Source organism: Trichomycterus rosablanca, chromosome 4, assembly GCF_030014385.1.
Source record: "Trichomycterus rosablanca isolate fTriRos1 chromosome 4, fTriRos1.hap1, whole genome shotgun sequence".
NCBI lineage: Eukaryota > Metazoa > Chordata > Actinopteri > Siluriformes > Trichomycteridae > Trichomycterus > Trichomycterus rosablanca.
The window spans coordinates 16,997,320-17,022,771 of NC_085991.1; the positions used below are offsets into that span (position 1 = coordinate 16,997,320).

The 25,452-nt window shown below is 45.1% G+C and overlaps 1 long non-coding RNA gene, 5 other non-coding genes and 3 pseudogenes across 6 annotated transcripts; all 9 read left to right on the forward strand.

The window, feature by feature from the left end:
- Positions 1-603: 603 nt before the first annotated feature.
- Positions 604-799, forward strand: LOC134312647 (U2 spliceosomal RNA). The gene has a single exon (XR_010011608.1). It is a non-coding gene; the product is annotated as a U2 spliceosomal RNA (small nuclear RNA).
- Positions 800-1,168: 369 nt separating this feature from the next.
- LOC134312989 (U5 spliceosomal RNA) lies at positions 1,169-1,283 on the forward strand. The gene has a single exon (XR_010011898.1). It is a non-coding gene; the product is annotated as a U5 spliceosomal RNA (small nuclear RNA).
- A 117-nt stretch (positions 1,284-1,400) lies between these two features.
- Positions 1,401-1,559, forward strand: LOC134312698 (U2 spliceosomal RNA; annotated as a pseudogene).
- A 5,866-nt stretch (positions 1,560-7,425) lies between these two features.
- LOC134311427 (uncharacterized) lies at positions 7,426-9,432 on the forward strand. The gene is made up of 4 exons (XR_010011419.1): positions 7,426-7,510; positions 8,282-8,324; positions 8,611-8,659; positions 8,831-9,432. It is a non-coding gene; the product is annotated as an uncharacterized LOC134311427 (long non-coding RNA).
- Positions 9,433-10,763: 1,331 nt separating this feature from the next.
- On the forward strand, positions 10,764-10,954 carry LOC134312623 (U2 spliceosomal RNA). The gene has a single exon (XR_010011599.1). It is a non-coding gene; the product is annotated as a U2 spliceosomal RNA (small nuclear RNA).
- A 296-nt stretch (positions 10,955-11,250) lies between these two features.
- Positions 11,251-11,365, forward strand: LOC134312981 (U5 spliceosomal RNA). Its single transcript, XR_010011891.1, has one exon. It is a non-coding gene; the product is annotated as a U5 spliceosomal RNA (small nuclear RNA).
- Positions 11,366-17,150: 5,785 nt separating this feature from the next.
- Positions 17,151-17,325, forward strand: LOC134312633 (U2 spliceosomal RNA; annotated as a pseudogene).
- Positions 17,326-22,685: 5,360 nt separating this feature from the next.
- Positions 22,686-22,864, forward strand: LOC134312622 (U2 spliceosomal RNA; annotated as a pseudogene).
- A 401-nt stretch (positions 22,865-23,265) lies between these two features.
- LOC134312654 (U2 spliceosomal RNA) lies at positions 23,266-23,452 on the forward strand. The gene has a single exon (XR_010011612.1). It is a non-coding gene; the product is annotated as a U2 spliceosomal RNA (small nuclear RNA).
- The last annotated feature ends 2,000 nt before the right edge of the window (positions 23,453-25,452 follow it).

Sequence of the window (25,452 nt, forward strand, 5' to 3'; positions counted from 1 at the left end):
TTGGGACAATTAAAAATAATCGGATTGTCCCAATCTAAAAAAATAGCTTGTATTGAGTGAAATAATTCAGGTTGACTCAAATAAATTATTTACACTGAGTCAATTAAAAATATTTAGTGTGATTGATTACTATTTTACAATTTTACAATTTTATTACGTTCATCCAATGTTTTTTTTTTTACAGTGTGTGTTCTCCCCTTTATGGAGATTCAGTAAGTCACTCTTGATTATTATGCACAACAGTGATTTATTTCATTTACAAATTTTGCAGCATAATGCCATAAAAAGAAAGGTTACAAAAGCAGAAAGAAAAGGAACTACAGCAATCAGCTCAGAGTAGCAGCTCTCTTTTATCCTGGATTAGGCCATCTACCAGTAAAGCAGATGAGGGAGATGTATCAGTATCAGTTGTTTGGTTATTAAAAAGTGTGCACAATATGGCCTTGTTTTTGCCTGTTTTTCATTTATTTATGCAATTTGATAATTTGAGATATTTGATTAGCTGTGTATTGACTGTGTTAACAAAAATAAACATATAAATTGAATATCCTACTGTGTGTTTTTGTATTTTTTTAATTTTAATAATAATTTTGGCGATGGGTGCCCTTTTTTTTGGCTTGAGCACCTGCCCCCAAAAATGTCTGTGCACGTGCCTGTCAGTTTAATATCTGATACGTACTCTACCCGAGGATCATATATTAAATGGATTTTTAGGCCCGGGAGTCGGAAGAGGGGCTTGCTCCGTCCGCTTCACGCATCGGCCGGGTATTGCATTACCTCCTGGCACGGTGCACCCTCATAAACGGTCAAACGAAAGAGAGAAATTGACGAACGCTGGTGACCGGGCACTGTTGGCATTAGGGGTACGGCGCCTTAGACTTTAGCTTAGCCTAGGCCCGGGGTTTCCTCTGTCATTTTGCGCTTGGGAGTCCCCTTTGTCCCGCTTTTTCATTTTCCCTCCGTTTTACTTAAAAAAAAAAAAAAAGACATAAAAGACTTAATTTTTCCCCACCCTGTGTTTCTCCAGGCAAAGGCTGTTTTGTGCTGTGCTGCTGCCTCGTCACCCACCCGACGACCCAAGGGCCCTCGTCGGTTTTCGTCGCTCTACCTCGAGCCCTCTTCCTTGAGCGGCCGGTGGCCTGTGGAGGCCTGGGCGACCTGTGAGCAGGGCTGGAGTTTCTCTTCGTTCACGTACAAATCTTTCACCTTTTACTAAAGATTTCCGTGGAGAGGAACGTTGACAAGTTCAACTTATTTTTTGAAGGTTTTGCCTTTGCGAAGCTGCTCTTTCGCTGTTGGAATGACAGAAGGTGCGTGGGCGTGAAGGCAGCAGATCAGCGCCGTCCGCTAGTCTGGGCCCTCGAAAGGTAGGGCCCGGGGCCCGGCGCCTATTTCAGGTTATCGCTTATCGGCCTTTTGGCTAAGATCAAGTGTAGTATCTGTTCTTATCATTATTCTTACCTCCCGAACAAAATTAAGGATCTGTTGTGGATGGCAGCTCATGAGATCCTCCCGGCCAGGGCCGTGATGCACTCCCGGGGGATGGCAATGAATCCCACGTACCCACGGTCTGGGTGTGGCGAGCCAGAGACCGTCCGGCATGTGCTCTGGGAGTGCAGCGTGGCGAGGGACCTGTGGGCCAGAACCGGCCCGCTACAATGCCCGAGCCTACCAGCAGGGGAGGTCCACCCGCGAGTTTATCGGCTAGCGGTGAACGGGGTGGGTCAAGGTGTCGAAAAATTGCCAGCCACGGAGTTCACCACGCTCTGGCTCACCCTTACCAGCGTGACAGCCGCCTTGTGGACCTCCCGCGACCTGTTGGTGGGGAAGCGAGTGACGGTGCCCCTGCACACGTTGGAGCGGCTGGCAACATCGTCGCGGCAGGAGGCGCTGCGCGTCGCCAATCGGAGGAGGGGGCTGGGGCCACACGCAGGGGGGTCCAGACCACCACGGGCGATGGCTCCCGTCAATGCACCGCCAACTGATCACGAGAAGGACGGAGCATCGGGCGCAGGGTGAGGATCTCCGCTGAGCTGCAGAACGTGACATCGGTTTCAACGAAGGAGCGGGGTGGTGCAAGGAGGACGAGGACTCACCCCGGTCCTGCACAGAGGAGCTTGTTTTAACTGCGTTGTTTTACCTGGACTTTTATTGGACTTTTATCAGACCTTTTAAAACCGATATTACTCTTCACTTTTAAAAACAAGATGAACTTTTAACATACTGAAAGAAGCTTTTAAATGTTCTTTTACCATGTGGATATTTTATGAGAACTGAAGCTTTTAAGAAATTGTATAAAGTATGTTTTATTGTTTTTATATGAAGATGTCTTTTAAAAATTGTGTATGATAAATGTTTTAAAATGTAAAATGGTGACAATAAAAACTTCTTCTTCTTAAAAAAAAAATCTGTTCTTATCATGGCGGAAAGCGACGTGAGAGGGCCGGCCCGAGTGGCGCGGTTGAAAAACTCTGTGAGAGTGGAAGTGCAACAGGAAGCAGCTCAGAAACGTCATTTGGATTTTTGCTTGGACTATCTTGTGAAGGAAGTTTTTCAAGGACTGTTCAAAGTACCACTGCAATCAGTTCTGTGCCTGCAGGACTTTACAAAAGCTGGATTTTTGGACGTTACGTTCAGGGACATGACAACGTGCCTGGAGTTTATTGCAGCCTGGGATAGACACCAGCTTCACCCAGTGTTGGAGGGTCTCAGGGTAAGAGCATTATACATTTGGGAAGACATCCCGGTGACGGTCCATTTGTATAACCCCTTTGTAGAGGAAGAAGACATTAAGCAATTTCTGAAGAGATATTGCCTAAAAGTGGAAGGGGGACTGAAAATAATAAACAAATTTGGCATCTGGACGGGGCGAAGAAAGTACCAGGTGAGGTTCCGCCCGGATGCATCCAGCCCTGGAGGGGTTGTGCAGCCACCAGGGACTTTTGCAATCGGGCTGCACCGAGGTTTCTTGTTTTACCCGGGACAGCCGCTAAGGTGCAGAAAGTGTGGGGAAATGGGACACACCAAGGCGACATGTAACAGTCAAAAATGCCGGTTTTGTGGGTCACATGAACATGAAGCAGCATGGTGCACTGCTCCAAAAAAATGTAGCTTGTGTGGAGAGGAGGACCATTTGTATAAAGAATGTCCATTGGGGAGGAAAACCTTTGCTGACCTCTTTACTGAGGACAGGGAAGGTGAAGAGAAAGAAGGAGAAGAGACCCAAAAAGCGGGTCCAAAGAACCAAACAGAAGCTTATGCGGCGAAACCACCAAAAAAAGCGGGAAAGCAGACACCTGAGAACAAAGGACAGGAGGGAATGGAAGGAGGAGCACAGTTGGCAGTAGCACAGGAGGCGGGACAGGAGAAGAGGAGAGCAGAGAAAGAGACACCTGCTGGAGACAGGAGGATGGCACAGCAGCTACAAACAGAGGAGGAGCTACAGAAGGAAAGACAGCAGGAAGACATGGAGGTGCAGGAGCGAGAACAAGAGTTGAAAGATTGGGCAGATAGTATCTTCGAATCCATGACAGAGCCTCTGGAAGTGGTGACAGCGGGAAAACGACCATTCCCAGGAGAGGAGAGAGAGGGAGAAACGGAAGGGGAACCGGTAAGGCGGACACGGACGTTGAAGGGGAATAGGTATGAAGCATTAGAAAGAAGAGAAGAAATGGACGAAGATGCTTTACTGCCTAAGTAAAAAGGTAAAAGAAGTAAAATCTGAAAAAGAAACTGAATGGTAAGAACATTAAAAATTGGAACATTTAACGTCAGAGGACTGAAAAACACAAAGAAAAGAAATATGGTTTTTAGTTTTATAGAAGATTTAAGGTTGGACATTTGTTTGATTCAGGAAGCGCACCTAAAGGACTTGAAAGACATTAAAAGATTTCAAAAGGACTGGGGGAGGGGGAAATCAGTGTGGTCCATAGGAGGTGTACACTCCAGTGGAGTTGGGATTTTGTTTAAGGGATGGGATATGAACTTAAAACAAGTTATAGGTGGTGAAGTGGGGAGGATGGTTGGAGTAGATTTAAGTTGGGGGGGTGTAAAGTTGAGGGTGGTAAATATATACAGACCACAAAATCTAAAAGATAAAAGGGTTTTTTATGAAGATGTCAAGCTATTAGGTGCAACAAGTAATCTTTTGGTTATGGGGGGGACTTTAATATTAGTCTGGCGGGAGGAGGAGATGAAGCAGCAGGAATAATGGAAGATATAATAAAAACACATAAGCTAATGGACATAGGGAAGGAGGTAGGAAGGAGAATGACAGGACCAACGTGGAGGAATACAAGGGGGGATGAAAGTAGGCTGGATGGGATATTCGTGAGCAGAAGTATAGAAGTGGTGGCAGGAGAAACAAGAAGTGTGAACTTCTCAGACCATGACCTGGTGATGGCTGAGGTGAAAGTGGGGGGAAGAAAATATGGGACAGTGTACTGGAAATTAAATGTAAAAATATTAGAGAAAAAGGGGATAGAAGAGGAATTTAGAGAGTTTTGGGAAGGGGTTAGGGGCTTAAAAGGACTATGTGAAGGAATTATAGAGTAGTGGGAGATAGCAAAGGAAAGAATAAAGCAGTGGGGGCTATGGAAGAGCAGGGAGAGGATAAAGGAGGAAAAGGGGAACTTAAGGAGAATGTGGGGAGAACTAGCAAAGGAAAAGGAGAAAGAGAATGAAGGGAAGGAGGTAGACAAAGATAGAGTAGAAATAGTACAGGGACAGATAAGGAAGATATATGAAGAAAGAGCAGAGAAATACATGTTAATGGCAGGACAAGAGTTTAGGGAGAGGGGGGAAAGAGTAGATACATATTGGATAGGGAAAGCTAGAGAAAGGAGAGAAGAGAGAGGGATAGAGGGAATAAGGGACGAGCAGGGACAGATAAAAGTACAAAATGAGGAGATGCTGCAGATAGGGACAAAGTATTATAGGAGGTATTTTAGGGAGAGGGAAGTGGAGGTAGAAGTAGGACAGGAATTTATAAAAGAACTAGAAAACGAGGTGCCTAGCGACATCAAGCAGAAAATAAATAAAAGCATAAGTGAGGAGGAGGTGAAGGAGGCAATAAAAAGCCTGAAAAAGGGTAAAGTACCAGGGATAGATGGTATACCGGGAGAGTTTTATAAAAGGTTTAAAGAAGTGGTAAGCGGAGACTAAACAGAAGTGTTTAACAAAATACTGGAGGAAGGGGAAATAAAAGGAACAATGGCGACAGGGGTAGTGACGCCAATATACAAAAAGGGGGAAAGGGAAAATCTAGATAACTATAGGCCATTAGCGATGTTGGGGGTGGATAGTAAAATAATGGCGAAAATATTGGCAGGGAGGTTGAGAAAGGCACTGCCACATGTTATTCATGTAGATCAGACATGCGGAATAGAAGGTAGAAGCACGAGGTGGAATTTACAACTCATCAGAGATGTGTTGGCGTGGTCAGGAGACCGAAAGCTGCCATTGATGGTGGCAAGCTTGGACCAATCGAAGGCGTTCGACAGGGTGGATAGGGAGTTTTAGTATAGGGTAATGGAAAAGATGGGGATGGGAGTAAAACTGATTGGATGGGTCAAAACAATGTACAGGAGGACGTACAGCACAGTAAGTATGAACGGGTATCTAGGGAGGAGGTTTGAGACAACGGGGGGTATATTAAAGGGGTGTCCATTATCGCCACTCCTATTCATAATGTATATGGAGCCGCTGGCGGAAAAGATTAGAAAGGACAGGGAGATAGTAGGGGTTTTGGTGCCCGGAGCAGGTGGATATAGGGTGAAGATAACGCAGTATGCAGACGACTTGACAATTTTGGGTAGAATAGATAGGGATATAGAGAGAACATTGGACATAGTGGAAAGATTCGGGGTTGGGTCTGGGGCGAAATTGAACAGGGAAAAATCCAAGTTAAAATATTTTGGGACAGTGAGGGATAGGAAAGATTCGGTGGGAGGATTGGAGGTCAGTGAAGGGCCAATAAAGATTCTAGGGGTAAAATTTGAAAACAAGGGGGTAGCAGGATTGAATTGGGGAGAGAGGCTAATAAAGATGAAACAAAAGCTAGGACTATGGACAGGGAGGAAATTGACATATATAGGGAGGAGCCTGATAATTAAAGCAGAAGTACTTCCCTTTCTGATGTACCTGGCATACATCTACCCACTACCAGTGAGTGGAAGGAGGTGGGTACAAAGGGAAGTATTTCGGTTCATGTGGGGAGGAAAGTATGAATGTGTAGCAAGGGAGATAATGTACAGGAAAATAGAGGAAGGGGGGAGAGGGGTATTAGACATAGTATTGAAATTGAACTGCATTTATGTGGCAAGCATAATGGCAGAGTTAGAAAAGGAGGGACAACACCCAGGGTGGTATTTTTTAAAACTATACTTTGCATACCAGGCACGGGGTGTCATGGAGTGGGATAATAGGGGTCCCAGGGCAGAGCAGCTGCCATGGCATTATGGGCAGGCTGTCAAGTGCACTGTAAAAAATAAACATTTTTTTTACAGGTTTTCCCCAGTACATTTTTACAGTTTTTCCCTGTATTTTTAAAAGACAGAAAATTTTAGTAAAATTACAAGAATAAACTGTATATTGAAAAGTGTCATGTGATTTACCAAAAAAAATCTGTATAAATGAAATACATAAAAAATCTGTTTTTTAACAGTTTTTACTGTAAAAATAAAGTAATCTTCATTGACAAAAATAGCAGAATCTTCTGTAATTTTCAAAAAGAAACCTTTTGTTATGCCGATATATCACTGTCAAATACATAAAAATACTGTTAATAATGCATTTAAAGTACAATTGCAAGAAAATATGTGAGCAAATAAAGAAATATTTTGTAATTTTGCATTTCTTAACCACTACTTTATATACATAAATTGGAAAAACAAAGGTATGCCTACCTTATGAGACAGGCAACAATACAATTTAAACAGATTTTAACTTTTACTTTATTCATGCATTTGTATTAATTTAAAGATTGAATTGTTAAATAAGTGCATTCATACAAACTGTGTAAAACCATAGTCAAATTTAAAACGTTATTAACTGTGATTTATTCTCACATTTATAATATTTAAATCAAGCATAATTTACCCATCCCCACATTCCCCAATACACAGAAAAAGGTATTACAGTCCATCTGTGCAACATGTTGGGTGCACATTCCAACCAGAGCACCACAGATATAAAATGATGCTCTAACCTACCAGTTACACACTCAAAAAAAGGGTTTTGAGTGCCTGTTGGTTTTGCGTAAAGAATATATGCTGGTGTGACACCAATCAATTACATTTTAGATTTAAACATGACTGCATTGTGTTTATTTAACTCAAATAAATGAACCATTTATAATATTCGATGTTTTCTAGTGGACTCAACTTTACTTAGTTGCTTTATTTCCCTGGAACTACTTAATGCAATGAGTTTATCAGGTGAAACCGGATATGACGCACCGGGGATTATGCAATACATCGTGAAGGCACATTGTGTTTCAACGGCATCTCAGGTAATGTGAAGCTTTACAAAATATTTTTCCATATGTCTAATTGCATGCTAATCATGATGTGTATCTTATTATATTGTTTAATATAGCTCTTTAGTTGAATAATATTCAAGTTTTACTTTTGTGCATGCTTTATTTGTTTAAAAATGCTAATGCTAATTCGCGCGTGCTAATGCTAACGCTAACGGCGGACCTGCTTATAGTGATTTATTTATTAACATCTTTCCAGGGATTCTGTGAATCATATTAAAGTCTTGAGGCAGATTTTAATAGATTGCCGTTGGCTGACTGTATATTAAGTCCGGTTGTGCTGTGTGTGATAATGTGCTAGCTAGTGCTAAGCTAGTCAAGTTCAACAGCCAGTATTCTCAACTTGTGGCAGTAAGATTCTTTCCCGAAAGGTAAAAATGGCTTAAATTACTTCGTTGCGAAAGTATATTAGAAGAAGGTAGAAAATAAAAGATGTGTAATTTTCGCATTAAAAAACATGGACACACAACCTAGCTAGCTAACTAAGCAGTGAGCAGGCAGCTCGAGTCTGAGGGGAATGGCATGCTTTTCGTTTGGCGCTCACGTTATGCACATACTTAAAAACAATGTGATTCTGTAACGCTAGTATCATTACAAACCTGAGTATTGTGACTGTTATCCTGGAAAGCGCACACATGTAAACAGTATTGGATAATCAGTTAATTTGTATTAACTGTTACTATAAAAATAATATTTTAGTTATTTACAATTAAATAATTGATGTCTTGTATCTTCTGTTTACAGATGGTTGGAAATGTGTATTTGCAGTTGGACTGACCTTTTACTGGTAATTTTTTTCTACATTTTATGCTAAATTGAAGAATATTGAGCTACTTTTGACTGAACACTGAGTTAAGTTTAGATTAAGTGAAGAAGAAAAAATGTGGAAATTCTTATTATTTATCCTGTTTGGTTCTTTTACTTACTTTTTTGTTTTATGTATTTTATGTCTTTTCTTATTTAAGCTGGTATTTCTTTATAAATATTTGTCTTGCTGATTTTGATTTCCTTTAGTTTTCTTTAGTCATTTTTTATTTATATATAATTTTAATAGTATCCTATTTCATCTACAGTTTAGGATTCCCCCAATCACGCAATACCATCAGCGCTAGGAGGGTGAAGGTAAGCACAAGTTTCCTCCGAGTTGTTGCAGCAACCACCCCATCTTTTCGGGCCAATGTACGTCTGAGTTGAAATAAAGGTTGAAGTGAGATGTCATATGTTAAGTCCTAAATGGAAATTTGTGTACTGTTAAGTTTAAGAAAGTAATTTTCCCCCTCTGTTCCATTGTAGGATGGTGATATGGCTGCAACTGAACGGGGTATTGAGGAGACTGTTCTGTTGAGGGAGCTGAAGCCATGGACCCCCCTGCCAATACTGGAGTGGTATTAGAAGGTGGTGTGGTTCTAGAAGACTTGGGCAGTGTGTTCCTTGCCTTTGCAGTTCGGGCTGATTTATGCCTTATATATTTATAACCTTATGATTTAGAACTTGAGTTACCCTCCTACATTCAGATACACTTTTGATGTACTCCAAAAACTGTTTCTGGAACTAGATGCTAACAAACTGTCTCATAAAGCTCAATTACTAAATACCAAGCTATTCAGTGAGATGTAGTCCATACTGAGTATTACACTTGTGATGTACTGTTTATCGAATTCCACTGTGTTTGCACTTTCTGAAAACTTAAATGTTGGCACTGACTTTTGTACATAATTCAGATTTATAAGTGTTTCATGCCCATGTTTTGTAGACATTTCACTTAACTGTGTGCTGCTTTGTTAAACATTTTCCATTGAAATGAATTCTGATTGCACTTATTGTATGCTGTATTGTGTTAGACATCTGATTCTTACACTGATCAGCCATAACATTAAAACCTCCTTGTTTCTACACTTACTGTTCATTTGTGTGAAAATTATTTGGGTAAAAAATAGCTGCTATTCAGAAGCGACCACGACCATCCTGCACTTCTTGAAATCAGAGCTGCGCCACTTTTTGCTAATGAAGAGATCCCAATGATCGTTCACCTCTACAACCCCTACGTGGAAGAAGAAAACATCCGAGCCTTCTTAGCAAGGTACTGTGCTTTAGTTTCAACTGGTGAGAGACTGAAAGACCGCTTTGGAATTTGGACTGGAAGGCGACGGTACAATGTCCTGCTGAGGGAGGATCCGGCTGGAGGTATACAGCACCCACCCGGTAGCTTTGCTATTGGTCCACACAAAGGATATCTGCACTACCCAGGTCAACCGATCTACTGCAGGTGCTGTGGGGCTCTGGGTCATACCAAAGACTCCTGTCAGGGCCTCAGATGCAGATTTTGTGGGCAGGAGGGACACATTGCAGCAAACTGCACAGCGCCCTGAACCTGTAACCTTTGTGGAAGCGAGGCTCACCTGTATCGGAGCTGTCCGTCAAGGACCAACACATTCGCAAGCTTGTTCTCTGGAAATCCAAGAATGGAGGATGAAGACTATACACAAGCACTGGGCAACAGAACAACAAATCAGACTGGAGAAGGTGAGGCTTCGACAAAAATACAGGTGGAAGTGGAGGAGATAGAAGGAGACAAAGTAGTAGAAGAAACAATGGAATCTGGAAAGGAAAAGGAACCGGAGACCAACCCTGCAGAACCACAAGGCAACCAAACACTGATAGATTCTACAACCAACCACAGCTTAACAACATGGGGAAAAAGGGTGGAGGAAGAAAACACAGAGAAAGACAATCTGAACAAACACTACCACAAAGATCTACAAGGAGAAAACACTGAGGGGACAATGTTTGAAATGGAAAGCAAGCAGCAAGGTCTGACAAGGCAACGAAACCCAAGCAAAGAAGAGGGACAAAGTGGCAAGGCAAAAAGAAGCAAAAAAGGAACACACCAAACAGATAAGGAAAGAGACGTAAGAACAAAGGAAGAATGGGTCAGGAGAATGAGAACAAAGGCAAGACTGTATAGCTTCTTGGGCCTGGAAAGTGAAATGGAGTCCCTAAGTTCGGAGGAAAGTGGAAAAGAAAACGATTAAAGAAAAAGCAGTTGGACAGGAAAAATTAGAACAAGAACTCTGGTAAAATAAGTTAAGAACTGCAAAATAAAACTGGACGATGTGGTGGTGGGACTAGGGTGAGACAAAGTAAAAAATGTCTGTAAGAAATACCAAAAGCAACTAAATTATAAAGCAATGAAATGAAATGTATTGTAAGTGTTAATGAAAATATGCAAGTTTTTCAATAAAAAAAAAAAATAATAAAAAAAAATCTGTTCTTATCAGTTTAATATCTGATACGTCCTCTACCCGAGGACCATATATTAAATGGATTTTTAGGCCCGGGAGTCGGAAGAGGGGCTTGCTCCATCCGCTCCACGCATCGACCGGGTATTGCATTACCTCCTGACACGGTGCACCCTCATAAACGGTCAAACGAAAGAGAGAAATTGACGAACGCTGGTGACCGGGCACTGTTGGCATTAGGGGTAAAAAGCGGGACAAAGTCCCCTTTGTCCCACTTTTTCATTTTCCCTCCGTTTTACTTAAAAAAACAAAAAAAAAAGGCAAAGGCTGTGCTGTGCTGTGTTGTGCTGCTGCCTCGTCACCCACCCGACGACCCAAGGGCCCTCCTGCTGCAGGCAGGTTTTCGTTGCTCTCCCTCGAGCCCTCTTCCTTGAGCGGCCGGTGCCTACGGAGGCCCAGGCGACCTGTGAGCAGGGCTGGAGTTTCTCTTCTTTCACGTACAAATCTTTCGCCTTTTACTAAAGATTTCCGTGGAGAGGAACGTTGACAAGTTCAACTTATTTTTTGAAGGCTTTGCCTTTGCGAAGTTGCTCTTTCGCTGTTGGAATGACAGAAGGTGCGTGGACGTGAAGGTGGCAGATCAGCGCCGTCTGCTAGTCCGGGCCCTCAAAAGGTAGGGCCCGGGGCCCGGCGCCCATTTCAGGTTATCGCTTCTCGGCTTTTTGGCTAAGATCAAGACGGCGGGACAGTGATCGACTCCTGAGTGTTGCAAGACTTTTACCATCGTGGTACTAGTCACAAGCACTTAGGAGATATTGCACTGGTTCTATTGTTGGGTTTTGAGTCTTGTGTAGTAGGCTTTAATTCCCACTAGTTACAGGACTCCATTGGACTCTCTAGGTGTTCCAGTTCCACCAAGCCTTGGTGAGAAAAGAAACCAACCTAACAGGTAAGTGCAATTTATTTTTCCTTTTTTATCTCCTTTAGCTTTGATTTTAGTATTTATTGTTTTAGTGTTTTTAGTTGCTTGGTTGGCTGTTGGTGCCTCCAAGTATGTTGGCTGCTCGTGCCGGCATGCGGAGGCACCACAGCGTGCGCTTCACATTTAAGGAGGTGGATGGGAAGCTCCTGGAGATGTCCAGATTGGATTTCTCCAGGAAGCTAATCCAGAAAACCTTAAACTTTAAACCGATAGAAATAAACTGTATTCTGACCCTGTCTGGCAGCAAAGGTTTTGACGTGAGTTTTTGTACCGCTATTCTGCTGAGATGTTTTTGGCAACGTTTCGAGGAGGCTAAGAGCCAGTTCTCCATGTTCACTGTGGATAAACTTTCTGACAATTCAAGGAGGATGGTGTTTGTCAGAATGTTTAATGAAACTGTGACGGGAGAGGACATTTGCACATGGCTAAAAAGATACTGCATGGTTACAGGACAGCCTATAAGGGTAGTTGACGAAGACGGCATATGGAACTGCACTTGGAGAATCCCAATTAAACAATGGGAGGACCCAAACGGTTACCTTGGCCTGAGTCATTTGCCTTCCATGATAGTGCTGTGACAGAACCGTGGCTACATTTACTATCAGGGCATGCCCAAGCTCTGTCGCAAATGTGGCAAGTTTGGGCATCTAGCTGAAGCATGCCAAGAAACTGTGTGTGGAAAGTGTAGAGAAGTTGGGCACACGTACGAGCAGTGTCCCAATGGCAGGAGGTGCAATCTCTGTGGTGACTGTAACCATCTCTTCAGGGATTGCCCAAAATCGTTTGCCAACAAGTTAAAAGGTGACAACATGGCCGCCCAAACACAAGCCCAGGGAGACAAAGGAAAGGAGGCGGGTCCTGAGATTTTGGCGGGAAATTCAAATCCCCAGCCAGCCTCACAAGTGGGCCAAGAACTGGAGGGTGGAGCAAGTGGCCAGGCAGGGTCGGAACAGGTAACGGAGGTCCCTTCCTCCGAGGAACAGGAACAGAAAAATGATGATGATGGTGATAATGATGATGATGATAATGTAGAGGAAGAGGAAGACTCAACCCCTTCCTCTATGGAGACGGTGCCGGAGGTGAGTGTGACTGCTAGTGGAGTGGGGGAGCTGACTCTCTCGCTCCCTAGCGATCAGGTGCCGAAGAGACCTGCGGGATCTCCTCTGCCGGACCTGGCGGAGAAGAAACAGCGGGCCACAGAGCGGTCAGGTAGCTCCTCATCGGAGGACCTGAACCGGCTGTGGCCCGGTGGATCCCCAAATGAGGTATCCTTTCTGCGCCTCCAGCTAAAATCATCCACGCCGAAAAGCATGTTAGAGCAGTGCTCAGCATGCCGGGACGCGCGGGACACCTGCGACCCCTCACACTTCAATTTAATGAAGATCAAGGAGGAGCAGGTGTCACAAGAAATAGGGTGATTTTAACCAGCTTTTAACCGTATCTCTGTGGTTTTAATGTTCGGGTTTTAAAGATCACGCCTGTTTTTAACCTATAGTGCTCATGTCTCTTACGATCTCCACCATCAATGTGAGAAGCGTGAGAGCAGCTTTGAGAGCACAGAGTGCTCTGTCCCTTTTAAATGACTTGAAGTCAGATGTGTTTTTACTGCAAGAGTGTGCTTTGCCGTTCTTGAAATCATACAGAGATTGGGAGTCCCTCTCTCTGGAGCGGCTCGCACTACAGCCGGGCCGACGGTGTTGCCATTTTAATTAAAAATCCTAATATCTTGGTGAAGGGCAGCACGGTGGTGAGAGACGGACGGGCGCTTTTAGCTAATCTGACGTTTTTAGGAAGGGATTTTAACATTCTTAATGTGTATGGTCTTAATGATAAAAATAACAGGCACGATCTTTTAGAAGACCTGCAGCCCCACATGCTGGGGAGGGTTCCTTTAGTCGTGGGAGGGGATTTTAATTGTGTTTTATCTAGAGCAGACAGAAAAGGGGCAGGGGAAGATTTTAAAGTAGATAAATCATCGGTTTTATTGCAGGCTTTAATCAGAGATTTTAAATTAGTGGACTGTTTTGAAACCCTGCATCAAAACAAGGAGGGCTTCACCTGGTTCAGTGGTGACGGCACCAGAGCCTCGAGGATAGATTACGTTTTTATAAGGGGCTGCCCACCCACCGATGCTAGATTAACCCCGCTTTTCTTTACAGATCACTGCATGCTGTCTTGCACCCTTTCACTCCCCACAGGTGTGACGATAGACGGAGGGCTGTGGAGGCTGTGGAGGCTCCCACCACTGTGCCCGTGAATCGTACAAGTCTTGGAGGGTCTGCCAGAGGCCGAACTGTTCCCTGTACTCCCTGATGATCTCCTCGTCTTCTAACAGGGAACAGTTCGGCCTCTGGCAGACCCTCCAAGACTTGTACGATTCACGGGCACAGTGGTGGGAGATGGTAAAAGACAGGACTAGACAGTTTTTTAAAAGAAAAGGTAAGGAGAAGAAACAAATGGAGAAGAGACGCATGATGGGGCTGCAAAAACGACTACAGAGATATTTTAACCTTTTAAACGCTGGTTTTGATTTTAGTGATGAAATTAAAGAGGTCAAAAATGAAATGTCAGTTTTAAACAATATTAAAACTAAAGGAATTATTTTAAGATGTCAGGAGCAGGATATAGAAGAAGGAGAAAAGTGCACGAGGTATTTTTGTAAGAAAATAACAGAAAAAGAAAGAGCAATCACTGTTTTAAATGAAGGAGGAGAACTTTTAAACAACACAAAGCAGATTTTAAAAGTGATTGAGACATTTCATGAAAATCTTTATGAAGAAAAAACTGTGCACAAAGACACACTTGAAGAGGTTTTACAGTTTTTAGACAAAACAATAGACAATGGAAATGTGCTTTTATCCCAAGATTTTAACATTTTAGAAATGCAGAAATGTTTTAAAGGTTTTAAACAAGGGAAGTCCCCAGGTGGAGATGGGCTCCCTTTAGAATTTTATAAAACCTTCTGGGATATTTTAGCACATGATTTACTGACTGTTTTTCACGAACTTCAAGGACTGGACAGACTCCTGGACAGTTTTAGGGTAGGGATAGTTTCTTTGTTATACAAAAAAGGAGACAAGACTGACATTAGGAACTGGGGACCTATAACGCTTTTAAATTTTGATTGTAAACTTTTTAGCAAGCTTTTATCGAGTCGAATGTCGACTGTTTTAAAGGACCTGATCCACCCAGATCAAGCCTGTGCCGTGCCCGGGTGGAGGATCACGGACAGCCTAGTGCTGGTCCGAGACGCCATCTGTTTTGCGAGAGACAGAAACATCCGGCTGTTAGTTCTAAAATTAGACTTTGAGAAAGCTTTCGATCGGGTCTCGCACCAGTACCTGTTCCAGGTACTGCAAAAAATGGGCTTCCCAAGGAGGTTTATAAAATGGGTGGGAGTGCTGTACAATGATATCCACAGCAAAATTCTGGTAAATGGGCACCTCACAAAAGTGATCAAGATTCGCTCTGGCGTTCGCCAGGGGTGTCCGTTATCCCCGCTCCTGTTTGTTGCTTGCATCGAACCACTGGCACAGATCTTGAGAAGGGACCAATGGATCACAGGACTAAGACTGCCAGGTGGACTGACGGCAACGTGTACACTATACATGGACGACGTTACCCTTTTATGTACGGACGTTTTATCGGCCCAAAGAGCACTCGACTTGACTGACTGGTACGGACGGGCCTCGGGCGCCAAGCTCAATAGGAGCAAGTCCGAGGCCCAGCTCTTTGGGCCATGGGGTGACTTACGACCAGACCTGGACGTAGATTTTAAAGAAACTGATTTAAAGATTTTATGTATTAAGTTTGACAAAGAGGGTGGAGGACGGGGAAACTGGACGGAAAAGATAGGGAAAGTTAGGCAACGGCTGGGGTTATGGAGACTACGACGACTGACCATTGAGGGGAAGATTTTAATAATCAAATCCGTGATTTTACCTCTGGTTTTATTACTGTGTTCTGTTTTTAGTCCCCCCAGACATTTTATTTTACAGATGGAGAGGGCGGTGTTTTACTTCCTGTGGGGGTCCAAGTGGGAGCGACTCCGAAGAGAAGTAGTAAAGAAAAGACCTGAGAATGGAGGAAAGGGGCTCCCAGACCCCGACCTGTTTTTAACTAGCAAATTCACCGCCCTGCACATGGTGTATGCGACGACCCCATCCATAGAGAACAAGACGGCAACCATGGTGAAATTCTGGATGGGGTCGTACCTAAGGACTCTGCATATTTTAACTCCTGATCTGCGAACTCCAGTTGCTTTTAACTTACCAAAAGAATACGGTTTTATCAGAAAGTTTTTAAAGAAATATGTTTAAGAACAGGAAGATGTCACCATTTTAACTAACGCACGTTCTATCGTCTCCTTTGTGCAGGACCGGGAAGAAGTGAGTCCCGTCCCAGGCCTCAGTCTGAGTGAGGCCAGACAAGTGTGGAGGAACGCGGCCCACCCCGCCCTCCCGAATAAGCTGAAAGATCTGACGTGGATGGCGGCTCATGAGATCCTCGCGGCCAGGGCCGTGATGCACTCCCGGGGGATGGCGTCAAACCCCACGTGCCCACGGTTTGGGTGTGGCGAGCCAGAAACCGTGCGGCATGTGCTCTGGGAGTGCAGCGTGGCAAGGGACCTGTGGTCCAGAACTGGCCCGCTACAATGCCCGAGCCTACCAGCAGGGGAGGTCCACCCGCGAGTTTACCGGCTAGCGGTAAACGGGGTGGGTCAGGGCTTAGAAAAATTGCCAGCCGCGGAGTTCACCACGCTCTGGCTCACCCTTACCAGCATGACAGCCGCCTTGTGGACCTCCCGCGACTTGCTAGTGGGGAAGCGAGTGACGGTGCCCCTGCACGCGTTGTAGCGGCTGGCAACATCGTCGCGGCAGGAGGCGCTGCGCGTCGCCAATCGGAGGAGGGGGCTGGGGCCACACGCAGGGGGCTCCAGACCACCACGGGCGATGGCTCCCGTCAATGCACCGCCAACTGATCACGAGAAGGACGGAGCATCGGGCACAGGGTGAGGATCTCCGCTGAGCTGCAGAACGTGACACCGGACTCGACGGAGGAGCGGGGTGGTGCAAGGAGGACGAGGACTCACCCTGGTTCTGCACAGAGGAGCGTGTTTTAAATGCGTTGTTATTACCTGCGTTGTTTTACCTGGACTTTTATTGGACTTTTATCGGATTTTTTAAACCAATATTACTCTTCACTTTTAAAAACAAAATGAACTTTTAACATACTGAAAGAAGCTTTTAAATGTTCTTTTACCTGTGTGGACATTTTATGTGAACAAAAGCTTTTAATAAATTGTATAAAGTAGGTTTTTATTGTTTTTATGTGAAGATGTGTTTTAAATGTTGAATGGAAAATGTTTTAAAATTGAAAAATGGCGACAAAAAAAACTTTTTCGAAGGAAAAAATCTGTTGTTATCAGTTTAATATCTGATACGTCCTCTACCCGAGGTCCATATATTAAATGGATTTTTAGGCTTGGGAGTCGGAAGAGGGGCTTGCTCCGTCCGCTCCATGCATCGACCAGGTATTGCATTGCCTCCTGGCACGGTGCACCCTCATAAACGGTCAAACGGAAGATAAATTGACGAATGCTGGTGACTGGCCCCTGCTGGGCACTGTTGGGATTAGGGGTACGGCGCCATAGACCTTAGCTTAGCCCAGGCCCGGGGTTTCCTCGGCCCTTTTGCGCTAGGGAGTCCCCTTTTTCCCGCTTTTTCATTTTCCCTCAGTTTTATTTAAAAAAAAAAAAAAGAGAAAAAGACTTAATTTTTCTCCACCATGTGTTTCTTCAGGCAAAGGCTGTGCTGCCTCTTCTGCTGCCTCGTCACCCACCCGACGACCCAAGGGCCCTCCTGCTGCGGGTTTTCGTCGCTGAGCGTGAAGGCGGCCGATCAGCGCCGTCCACTAGTCTGGGCCCTCAAAAGGTAGGGCCCGGGGCCCGGCGCCTATTTCAGGTTATCGCTGATCGGCCTTTTGGCTAAGATCAAGTGAAGATGCTGGGAGACAAACGCGAAAGGCCGGCCAGGGTGGCGCGGTTTAGAAATTTAGTACGGTTGGAGATCAGAGAAGAAGCATCAGAGGAGAGCAAGAAAAGATTTGGACGAGATTGGGTGATTTTGAGGATACTTCGGGATATATGCAGAATAGCACCAGGAGCGGTTTACTGCCTGCAGGATTTCTCCAACACAGCATTTATCGACATCACGTTTGTGTCAATGCAGCACTGCCAGGAGTTTTTTCAAATGTGCACCAGCCACCAGGACAACTCAGCTCTGCAAGGGATAAAGCTTTTCCCGATGTTTGCTTACGACGAAGTACCACTCATCCTGCACAGCTACAACCCTTTTCTGGCGGAGGAAGACATCCGAGCGTTCTTAGCAAGGTATTGCACCACAGTGTCGGTGGGAGACAAGATAAGAGACAGGCACGGCATATGGACTGGCAGGCGGCGATACTTGGTAAAATTGAGGATGGACCCAACTGACCCGGGGGCCCAGATGCACCCACCAGGCAGTTTCGCAATAGGGCCGCATAGAGGTTTCCTGCACTATCCTGGTCAGCCCATTTATTGCCGCAGGTGCGGAGCTCATGGACACACCAAGGACTCCTGCACAGGGCTGCGATGCAGGTTCTGTGGAGGGGAGGGCCATGTAGCAGCTGAGTGCAATGCTCCGAGAACGTGCAGTTTATGCGGCAGCGAGGCACACCTCTATCTTAGCTGCCCAGCAAGGAAAAACACCTTTGCTAGCCTTTTCTCGCAGGACCTACAAATGGAGGAGATGGAGGCAGTAGTAGTGAAGGAGCAGTCAGAGAGCAAAGAACAGGGGAGAAGACAGGAAGAAGCTGAAAGGAGAAACCATAAGCAGAGAGAACTGGAGAAAACAGGTACTGACGAAGAAGAGGAGAATATACTTGAAGCAGTGCAGCAAATAGTAAGCGAATGGGGCGACTTGTCGGAGACAGAGGGAGAGGCGGTCTCTGGAGAAATCACCCAAGCCTTGGGAAAAACACCTGAGGATGAAGACTGGGCAGAACAGATGAAACAGCAGGAGAAAGACAAACACCCAGGGACCAAGGCAGATAAAAGAAAAGCAAAGAGAAGCCGGAGAGGAATGGAGGGAGCTGCTGGAGGATCAGACGAGGGAGAAAAAGGACGACACAAGGAAAGGAAAGCAGAAGACACAGAATAAAAGCGCACCATAGGTGAGGTCAGCGATGCATCATGGAGAAAGGATGGAGAGGAGGACATGGACACAGAGGGGAGACTGGAGAGATGGACAATAGCAGAGACTGATGAACAGGAAAATATGTGAACTTCAGGGGAGTATGGGAAAAAGGGGAGGGGAAAGGGTGATGGAAAAGGTAAGAGAGAAGTAAAGGTAAACTAGATTAAAGCAAAATGCTAACAACGTTAAAAATAGCAACCTTGAATGTGAGAGGGATGAGGCAGGGTATCAGAAGAGCAGCGATATTTAAGACCTTAGAAACAATACCTTTTGATGTCTTGTTTGTCCAGGAGTGCCATCTACGCCCAGGCCAAGATGAGACTCGCTTTCTCCTAGAAGGCTGGGAAAGGGGACCGGCGGCATGGGGGGCAGGAGAGGGAAAAGGGGATGGAGTGGGAATAGTGTTTGGGACACAGGAGTTTGAGGTGAGTGAAGTGATAACAGTGGTGCCAGGGAGGATTTTGATGGTGGATGGAGAATGGAGGGGACTGCAATTTAGAGCCATATGTGTGTACGCGCCAGTGGTGGCTGGAGAAAGAGCGGTGGTTTTCCAGGCACTGGAACCCTTAAAGTACACAAACAGGCAAATATGGATGGCAGGAGATTTTACCGTAAATTTAAAAAGAGAAAAAGAGCTGGACCGAGTTGTAACAGAAGCAGGGCTGATGGATGCTGCCAAGGCAGCTAAGCAAGGGGAAGATCAAATAACCTGGAGAAACAGTAGGGGGGATGTGTCGCGGCTAGATTACATCTTTCTGCCAGAGAACTTAAGAGTGGAGCAGGTGCAAGTCAGCCCTTTCTGGAGCACAGATCACTGCCTAGTGAAGGCAGTGGTCAAAGTAGAAAATAAGGGAAGGGGACCTGGAATGTGGAGACTAAATACAACGTTCCTGAAAGATAGCTCCTTCTGTGAAAAATTCCGCAACATGTATGCTGGCTGGAGAGCCCTGAAAGTATTGTACAGTAGCTATAGTGAGTGGTGGGAAAACCTCAAGATTAGAGTAGCCTCATTTTGCCAAAAGTGGGGAAGGGATACGGCAAAAAAGGAAAAGAAGGACGTAGCCCAGTGGTCAAAAGATTTGAAGGTAGCTTGGGCCACAAAAGATACAGCAGGGATCAAGGAGGCAAGTAGAAATATGCAAGATCACTTTGTTGAGAAGGCACGTAGCTATTGTGTACAGATGGGACAGTACAGATTACAGCAGGACGAAAAACCAACTAAATACTTGTTTGATAAGGTAAAGAAAAGACAAAAGAAATCACATATGGTAGGACTGAGGACGGGTGCTGTGTGCGTCACAACAACGGGAGAAATGCTCAAGGTAGTAGAAAGGTTTTACGAGGACCTATTTCAAGAAAGGAAGGTAAATGTGAGGGAAGCTGAGACCTTTTGGGAGGCTTTAGGGCAAAGACTTGATAAGAAGGAAAGGCAAGAGTTGGAGATTGAGTTTAGTTTGGAAGAAGTGGAGAGGGCCATGCGCTCACTAAAGGGAGGGGTAGCACCAGGGGGCGATGGGCTCCCAAAAGAGTGGTATCAGGCCTTTTGGCCCCAGATTGGTCCAGATTTGTTAGAAGTGTACACAGAAGCCGAGAGACATGGAAAATTGCCTCTGTCCCTCAGGACAGGCCATGTAACACTAATCCACAAAAAAGGAGACAGAACGGACTTAGCTAACTGGAGACCGATCACAAATCTAACGACAGACTATAAAATCCTGGCAAAGATCCTAGCTAGGCGGATGAGGGGGGTGATGGCCAGAGTAATCCATCCGGACCAGACGAGTGGAGTGCCAGGACGGTCGAGTGCAATGAAAATAGCACTGATAAGAGACGCAATTGCGTGGGCCCAGCAGCAAAAGGTGCCCCTGGCACTCCTTGGCATTGACCAGGAAAAAGCATTTGATCGAGTCAGCCATAACTATTTGTTCGCTACAATGGAGAGGATGGGTTTCGGGCAGGCATACATCGCACTAGTGCGCTTGTTGTACGTGGGAGCGGCAAGTAGGATTGGAGTAAATGGCTACTACTCCAAACAAGTACGACAGGTAGGAGGAGTAAGGCAGGGGTGCCCATTGTCCCCGCTGCTATACGTCTTATATCTGGAACCACTAATAGCCCGTTTCAGAACAGAGGCCAGGCTTAGAGGACTCCACATTCCAGGGGGCAAGGGGACGAGGGCCAAGGTATCAGCATATGCGGATGATACGACATTGTTCTTGGGGGAAGAGTCAGACTTCGAAACAGTGGACGAAATCATGCAGTCATTTACTAAGGCGACGGGAGCACGCATCAACAAGAATAAGTCGGCCGTGATGTGTGTGGGCGCATGGCAGGGAAAGGGTCCCGGGAGAATATCCCTTATGTAAGGATGGCATGCGAATTTTGGGGATTAAATTCTGGAAAGAAAGCAGCGCAAGGAAAAACTGTGAGGAGGCCTTAGTCAAGGCACAGGTTAGAACTGAAAGATGGATCTCGAGGGATTTGTCCCTAACAGGGAGAGTCGTTGCAGTGAACTGCGACATAATGTCTAGCCTTATCTACATGGCTTATGCGTTCCCGATCCCGTATGGGGTAAGTAGAAGACTTGAGCGCATGGTCTTCAGGTTTATCTGGAAAGGTGGATGTGAGTGGGTGGCAAGAGGAGTAATGTATCAAGAGATAGCAAAGGGAGGCAGAGGAGTAATATGTGGACCCCTCAAACTAAGACCCTTGTACAAATCAAACCTAGCAAGGTTGGTGAAGGGGTCAGAGGGACACCTAGCAACTTTGTTCGCTAAGTTTTGGTTTGGTTTTCCGTTGAGAGAGGTGGTCCCCTAGAGGGGAATGGAGCCATGGTCAGATGATCTCCCTGAACACTACAGATAGGCAGTAAGGTTCGTCCGGGAGCACAAGTGGTGCACAACAAATGAGCTCATTTTAGACCATAGGCAGTTGTACAGGCAGTGGAAAGAAGAGCATGTAAATAAGCTAGGGCTGGAGCAACCAACGAGAGAGGTTGACTGGGTGGCTCTACAGTACAACCCAATTGGTTAGATGGAGCCAGCAGAGATCTGCACTGGCTTGCGGCACTAAAAAGATTACCAGTAAGATAAAGACTACACAGGCATGGGCGAAGCAGAACATCACAGTGCCCGGTGGGTTGCGGAGGAACAGAAAGCATAGAGCATGCACTGTGGTCATGCCCTATAGCAAAGACTTATTGGCAACAAATTGCAGAATGGTGGCAAAGAGAAAATGAGATGGACATAGACCGAAGCCTCGTTCTTTATGGTGTGAGAGCTAGGGAAACAGAAGCTCTGTGGGCAGTGGTCTCAGCGGCTAAGGTGGTGTTGTGGAGGAGTAGATGCAGATGTGTACAAAAAAAGAAGCCACAAGTTACACTGGAGGGCCTCTTCAGAGAGTTCTTGGCCAGACACAGGAAGGTAGCACAGCTAGAACGAGAGGAAATATGAAGAAAAAAAATAAAACACTGTAAAAAAAAAGAAATAGCGTTTAAACAAAAGGCGAATGTTTTCTGTTATGTATTGTTTTTAGTTGCCTGTAATAGAATAATGCTGAGATAACACAACAGAACAAGCTAGGAGTTATTTAGAAAGAAAAATGTAATCGGAATGAAATATTGTGTTATTGTATGAACTTTGTTTCAAGGTTTTTGAAAATTGTGAGATGCTGTAAATATTATGGAAATGTGAATTGTTTTTCTAATAAAATAAATAAATCTGTTCTCATCAGTTTAATATCTGATACGTCCTCTACCCGAGGTCCATATAATAAATGGATTTTTAGGCCCGGGAGTCGGAAGAGGGGCTTGCTCCGTCCGCTCCACGCATCGACCAGGTATTGCATTGCCTCCTGGCACGGTGCACCCTCATAAATGGTCAAACGGAAGAGAAATTGACAAATGCTGGTGACTGGCCCCTGCTGGGCACTGTTGGGATTAGGGGTACGGCGCCATAGACCTTAGCTTAGCCCAGGCCCGGGGTTTCCTCGGCCCTTTTGCGCTAGGGAGTCTCCTTTTTCCCCGCTTTTTCATTTTCCCTCCGTTTTACTATTTTTTTTAAAAAAAGAGAAAAAAACTAAATTTTTCTCCACCATGTGTTTCTTCAGGCAAAGGCTGTGCTGCATTTTTTGCTGCCTCGTCACCCACCCGACGACCCAAGGGCCTTCCTGCTGAGGGTTTTCGTCGCTGAGCGTGAAGGCGGCCGATCAGCGCCGTCCACTAGTCTGGGCCCTCAAAAGGTAGGGCCCGGGGCCCGGCGCCTATTTCAGGTTATCGCTTCTCGGCCTTTTGGCTAAGATCAAGTGTAGTATCTGTTCTTATCAGAACAAAGGGAGAAGAGACGCATGGTGGGGCTGCAAAAACGACTACAGAGATATTTTAACCTTTTAAACGCTGGTTTTGATTTTAGTGACGAAATTAAAGAGGTCAAAAATGAAATGTCAGTTTTAAATAATATTAAAACTAAAGGAATTATTTTAAGAAGTCGGGAGCAGGACATAGAAGAAGGAGAAAAGTGCACGAGGTATTTTTTTAAGAAAATAACAGAAAAAGAGAGAGCAATCACCGTTTTAAATGAAGGAGGAGAAGTTTTAAACAATACCAGGAAAATTTTAGAAGTGATTGAAAATTTTTATGAAAACCTTTACAATGAAAAAAATGTGCAAATAGAGACAGTTCAAGAAGTTTTACAGTTTTTAGACAAAAGAATTGACAATGAAAATGTGCTTTTATTCCGAGATTTTAACATTTTAGAAATGCAGACATGTTTTAAAGGTTTTAAACAAGGGAAGTCCCCAGGTGGAGATGGGCTCCCTTTAGAATTTTATAAAACCTTCTGGGATATTTTAGCACATGATTTATTGACTGTTTTTAACGAACTTCAAGGACTGGACAGACTCCCGGACAGTTTTAGGATAGGGATAGTTTCTTTGTTGTACAAAAAAGGAGACAAGACTGACATTAGGAACTGGAGACCCATAACGCTTTTAAATTTTGATTGTAAACTTTTTAGCAAGCTTTTATCGAGTCGAATGTCGACTGTTTTAGAGGACCTCATCCACCCGGATCAAGCCTGTGCCGTGCCCGGGAGGAGGATCACGGACAGCCTAGTGCTGGTCCGAGACGCCATCTGTTTTGCGAGAGACAGAAACATCCGGCTGTTAGTTCTAAATTTAGATTTTGAGAAAGCTTTCGATCGGGTCTCGCACCAGTACCTGTTCCAGGTACTGCAAAAAATGGGCTTCCCAGGGAGGTTTATAAAATGGGTGGGATTGCTGTACAACGATATCCACAGCAAAATTCTGGTAAATGGGCACCTCACAAAAGCGATCTCTATTCGCTCTGGCGTTCGCCAGGGGTGTCCGTTATCCCCGCTCCTGTTCGTTGCTTGCATCGAACCGCTGGCACAGATCTTGAGAAGGGACCAATGGATCACAGGACTAAGACTGCCAGGTGGACTGACGGCAACGTGCACACTATACATGGACGACGTTACCCTTTTATGTACGGACGTTTTATCGGCCCAAAGAGCACTCGACTTGACTGACTGGTACGGACGGGCCTCGGGCGCCAAGCTCAATAGGAGCAAGTCCGAGGCCCAGCTCTTTGGGCCATGGGGTGACTTACGACCAGACCTGGACGTGGATTTTAAAGAAACTTATTTAAAGATTTTAGGTATAAGATTTGACAAAGAGGGTGGAGGACGGGGAAACTGGACGGAAAAGATAGGGAAAGTTAGGCAACGACTGGGGTTATGGAGACTACGACGACTGACCATTGAGGGGAAGATTTTAATAATCAAATCTGTTTTTATTACTGTGCTCTGTTTTTAGTCCCCCCAGACATTTTATTTTACAGATGGAGAGGGCGATGTTTTATTTCCTGTGGGGGTCCAAGTGGGAGCGGCTAAGAAGAGATGTCGTCAAGAAAAAACCCGAAAATGGAGGAAAGGGGCTCCCAGACCCCCACCTGTTTTTAACTAGCAAATTTGTCGCCCTGCATATGACATACGCAACGACCCCATCCAGAGAGAACAAGACGGCAACCATGGTGAAGTTCTGGATGGGGTCGTACCTGAGGACTCTGCGTATTTTAACTCCCGATCTAAAAACACCAGTTGCTTTTAATCTGACAAAAGAATACGGTTTTATCAAAAAGTTTTTAAAGAAATATGTTTTAGAGAAGGAAGATGTCACCATTTTATCTAATGCACGTTTTATCGTCTCCTTTGTGCAGGACCGGGAAAAAGTGAGTCCTGTCCCAGGCCTCAGTCTGAGTGAGGCCAGACAAGTGTGGAGGAACGTGGCCCACCCCGCCCTCCCGAACAAGCACAAAGATCTGTTGTGGATGGCGGCTCATGAGATCCTCCCGGCCAGGGCCGTGATGCACTCCCGGGGGATGGCAACGAATCCCACGTGCCCACGGTTTGGGTGTGGCGAGCCAGAAACCGTGCGGCATGT